This window comes from Mizuhopecten yessoensis, unplaced genomic scaffold, assembly GCF_002113885.1.
Source record: "Mizuhopecten yessoensis strain PY_sf001 unplaced genomic scaffold, ASM211388v2 scaffold2213, whole genome shotgun sequence".
In the NCBI taxonomy this organism is placed as follows: Eukaryota; Metazoa; Mollusca; class Bivalvia; order Pectinida; family Pectinidae; genus Mizuhopecten; species Mizuhopecten yessoensis.
In genome coordinates, this window is record NW_018404434.1 from 1,071,223 (window position 1) to 1,076,688 (window position 5,466).

General features: G+C 37.8%; 1 pseudogene; it reads right to left on the reverse strand.

The window, feature by feature from the left end:
• Positions 1 to 348: 348 nt before the first annotated feature.
• Positions 349 to 2,795, reverse strand: LOC110445312 (annotated as a pseudogene).
• Between the last annotated feature and the right edge of the window lie 2,671 nt (positions 2,796 to 5,466).

Below are 5,466 nucleotides of genomic sequence, written 5' to 3' on the forward strand. Positions count from 1 at the left end.
CAATCAGTGTAAAATCGAATCCCGGTTTAGCTGTACATGTTCCTTTCACGTTAGTGCGCGAACATAGATGTACCAATCAAGGGGTTTAGCGTCACACGTCATTGTTTTAATCAAATGGACTGTCTTTCAGAAACCAGTCCTGTTGAAAGACTGCAAGTGCTAAAGGAAGCCAGATGTGTCGTGGCGTGCTTCTGTCGTCGACTGACAGCAAATACTCTAGATACTTACAAGTGTATGTCATCATTTAATTCATAATGTTGACATAAACTGAGAAGATATCGGCATAATCATTGAAAACTACGACTTTAGTTGTTTATTAGATGACGCAATTACATATGTATCACATTTGCCAAAGTATTTTATCTGCTAAATATACTTTTTTACTGTATCATTTCTCGCACCAGACATATACCTGCCGGTTACAGATGTCGTTATATTGCCGTCAAACGGCCTTACTTCTCGTAGTCAAGTTTTGGATATTGTAAGTCGGAAAGTCTATATAATGTGTAAATGGTCAAAATTAACATATGTTAATCTTAAGTGCGTTGATGTAAAGTAGTAATCCGCTCCGTGTTGGCAGCACCATACTCTGGAAAATTATCTCTTTCTTGTATATACATGAAGTTATATTGGGCAACCCAACAGAGCCAACCTTACAAATGATCACCCAGAATTCAATTACTTATTCCAAACGGTGGCTCCTTTTCTCAATAAAACTACATAAATAGATTACATGAGACAAGCAGGAGAGATACTTTTCTGTGTGTCAATAAAATGTTATTAGTATTTTCTTTAGAAGTATACAGATCATGTTCACTTCAAACAGACAACACACGAGAGAAATATCCCATCTTCATACGGAGGACAAGGCAAGGACCCACACTTGGCTTTGACACCATAGAACAGTCTCCCGTTCCCATCATGGGTATCTCCCCCGGGCACTGCCTGGGCGTCCCCATCAACACAGACGTACTGTGAGGCTGCCACGCTAGGTCGCCCTGGTACACTTCCGTCCATCCGGGATAGCATTGTGTCCTACCCGGAATCATTAGATAGGCGGTGTGTTGTTTACTAAGACAGACGGCGCACGGTACATCCTCGGCATAATTCGGCATACCAAACAGGACCTTTGGCTCCTCGTACTCAGCGCCGTACACATAGCCAAAAGTTTCGCTATACACCAAATCCTTGTAAGGGCCCCATATATGGTCGTTAGGCATACATATGTATTCTGCTGCAGCTCCAGTGGAGTTAAAATAAGACCCACCAGCAGAATCTAAAATAAATAATAAACAACTCTTTACTAAATGTGGTTAGTATGCTAATATAATGTCTTCGTGATGACCTTAATAGGGTTATCAATTGTTCTAATATTGATTATATAAACACCCGTTGTTGTTTACCGATCAAACACTGTAACATAATTAAACAAGAAATCCCAGAGGGTTCGTGGCGCCCACCATCATACCATCCTCATAAGTTCTATGTCAGGTATATCTGTTTTCTTCTTTTCTCTTATCTGTTTGATCGAGTCATGCAAATAGTAAATTCACCTTGAGGTAACTTTTTGATTTAAACTTTATACTGCTGCGTTTAAAAGACTACCTTGAGAATTCGTTTTTTTCGTTTCATATATTTACCAGTACAGTACGTAATAAGAAAGAAAAAAAACTGAGAAATAAAAATAACAAACTTTCACTGATAAAAATGGAGATGGCCACCTGTCGGCCATTCCGTTAATCAGATCAGTTTCAAAAGCAAACATGCATTACTACAGATCAATAGAACCCTACATATCATATTTGAGAAAGATCTCTTCAGTACTTCCTTTTAGAAATATAGATAACAATCCTTCATTGCCAAACCTAAGATGGCCACATGTCGGCCATTTTGTTGATGAGATCAGTTTCAAAAGTGAACATGCACAACTACAGAAAAAGGGACACATACATGTCAAATTTAAGAAAGATATCTCTAGTACTTCCTGAGAAATAGCGATAAGAAACATTCACTGTCAAAATAAAAGATGGCCGCCTATCGGCCATTTTCTTTTGTCGATCATTCTCAATAGAGAACATGCACAACAAGAGTCCAGAGGAGACCTACATATAAATTTTGACAAAGATCCTTCCAAAACTTCCAGCGAAATAGCGGTAACAAACATTCGCTGTCATAATTCAAGATTGCCGCCTCTAGGCCATTTTGTTTGTGCAATCAGTCTCAGCAATTTACATGTACAATTAAAGTTTAAAGGAAACCTGCATCTGCAATTTCATAAAGATCCCTCTGGCACATTCTGAGAAATAATGACAACAAGAAGTGTTAAAGGACAGACGGACCACGGACGAAGGGGGATTTGAATAGTAATACCAACAGATCATGGTTGGCTAAAAAATGGATTTTAAGTTCAATAAAAAAAAGCATTGCGTTAACTCACGCACGCGCAAAATATGAATTCAACATGGAAAGAAAACGACAGGAGGAATAAATGAACATCACTCTCATCATACAATTTATAACAACATATGGTTTAATGATCTAAACAGTAATAATCGATGGTTTCCAGAGCATGTTAAAGATTTGTTTATAGCTATAATAAACTAAGAATGTTACAATGTAGTTTCTACTGAATTGAAATAGATTTAGTAATAATGATATGTGACATACATTTTACAGCAATACCCAAGTAGAACATTTAAACAAAAGTAAGGATAAATAGTTTTTACCCGAGTAAACAACAGTCGTTATATTGACTGGACAGTCCCGTCTGCCCCACCGTGTGAAAACAGCTCCTTTGTTATATGTCGACAAACAAAAAGAGGAGAAATGAGCTTAATTGCCAGGTTAACCTCAGTGTACCAAACAACAGGATATTTGTTGTTAAGTATTTATATATTTGTTATGGTATATAGCTTTAACTTCCATAATACCCATAAACAATGTAATGGACATAAGATAATTATTCACTTAATACTGCAAGCATACATTGTTCAAAAATTCCATTGCATGATCATTGTTATTGCCGTTCTACAACAAGTGTCCTGCTTAGATTCAATGACATTAATCATAATAGAATATCAAAGTTTTTTGCTGAAAAGATAACTTCAATCAAATTACCTTTGTTAGTCTGTTGCGTCAAAGAGTTTTGCAAGGTTGCAACGGTGGATTGTAGATATACAGGTTGAACTCGGCCTGTATTTTTTCGAGTTCGGTATTCTAGCTGCTGTACTTGGCCTGTAGGTTTGCGAGATATGTATTCTGGGTGGTGAACTTGGTAAACAGGTCCGCAAGTTGGGTATTCTGGGTGTTGTTCTTGACTTGCATCTCCTGAAGTTCGGACTGGAATCTGATCAGTTCCTGTTGAGTGTTCTGTGGATTACTCAGGAGGATACGCTTCTCGTCTGATCCGTTGATGACAGAAATGGCTGCCAGAGAAACCGCCACAATCAAACAAGAAAACAATATTCTGCTAGAGGCAATGATGTTATCTCTTCTACGGACTGGTTTTAAATGGACTAAAACAAAAACAGATAAAAATGTTAAAGGTTAACTTCGTTCGTTCTTCACCGATAATGGCATTTCAGGCTATTCTTAACATGCAGGATAACGCTCATATCTTATATGATATCCAAATAAGGTTTTTATTCAAAGTGCATACCCATGTATGATACTATCCTAGATCGTTTTGAATGTCTGAACACTATGAAACTAAGAACTGAGAAAAGTTAAAATAGCAGTTTTATAAATTTTGAAATTAAATTTCAACGCAAACCGGGAAAAAATGATATTCAAGGAGTATTTCCGCCAAACAATCAGTTGAGTTTTAGTAACATCTAGCTTCAAAAGTGTTGGACTGCTGTGAACTGTTGACATAAATATAACAATTGTAAATTAAACAATGATTAATCATATTCTGAGTTATAATAAAAATCCGGAATAAAAGAGTTGCTGTTCATTTACTTTTTGATCTAAAACCTGAACGAAAATAATCCAGTTTGAACATGATTTCACAAAATATACGTCCAGTTCTTCGAGAACATATCTGAACATTACAGCATCATCTGATTTGGTTTGGTTTTATTGAAATTCGCACCATGCTAACAGCATCAGTCATTTAAGGTCTTGTTCGGTTTTGTTTTGGTCCTATTTAGTTTAGTGTCCTATTAACGGCTAAGGTCATTTAAGGACGTAAGTTCAAGGACGTATCTCTTATGGTGTGTAGTTGATTCATGTGTACTGTAGGCGGCATAAGGCGTGATGACCTCGTTACGATAGCACGGATCTGATGCCAACATAAACGTTCTATCTCACAGAAATACCGTGCAGAAGGCACCCAGTAAAGTATTCGACCCAGTCACATTATAATTAATGATTAATAACAAATTAATCAGTTGTTGCATTTACCCTGACAAATGAAAGTTTAACAGGTATTATAAAATAATATTAAAGGATTTTTGTATATGCCAGCTTGGAAACTGAACTGATTGCCTTTCATTTTGGGCAAGCTTCAATAATGAGACCAAAGATGAGGTAATGCTGAGACATGCGCTGGGAAACAAATAAGATTGTTAAGAAATAAAAAAGAGAAAAGGGTCAGCAGATTTATTTTAGTGATTTTTGTGTCAACAAGCAGACAGCACAAATCCTCCATGGGTTCCTACATTAGTTACCACTTACAACATGCAATCTGTATTCGCTCAGTCAGACTTAAGCCCTACGCCGGTTAAATCTGTATTCGCCCAGTCAGACTTTCGCTTTATGCCGGTAAAATCTGAAATCGCCCTGTCAGACTTTCGCTTTACGCTTGTAAAATCTGTATTCGCCCTGTCAGACTTTCCCTTAACGGCGGGAAAAATCTGTATTCGCCCAGTCAGACTTTCGCTTAAGCTTGTAAAATCTGTATTCGCCTAGTCAGACTTTCGCTTCAGCTTGTAAAATTTGTATTCGCCTAGTCAGACTTTCGCCCTACTTTGGTAAAGTCTATATTCGCCTTGTCAAACTTTCGCTTTACGCTTGTACAATCAGTATTCGCCAAGTCAGAATTTCGCCGTACGCTGGTAAAATCTGTATTCGCCTTGTCATACTTTCGCTTTACGCTTGTAAAATCTGTATTCGCCCAGTCAGACTTTCGCCCTACGCCGGTAAAATCTGTAATCACCTTGTCAGACTTTCTTTAGACGCTTGTAAAATCTGTATTCGCCGAGTCAGACTTTCGCTTAAGCTTGTAAAATCTGTATTCGCCCAGTCAGACTTCCGCTTAAGCTTGTAAAATTTGTGTTCGCCCAGTCAGACTTTCGCCCTACGTTGGTAAAGTCTGTATTCGCCTAGTCAAACTTTCGCTTTACGCTTGTACAATCAGTATTCGCCCAGTCAGAATTTCGCCCTACACTGGTAAAATCTGTATTCGCCTTGTCAAACTTTCGCTTTACGCTTGTAAAATCTGTATTCGCCGAGTCAGACTTTCGC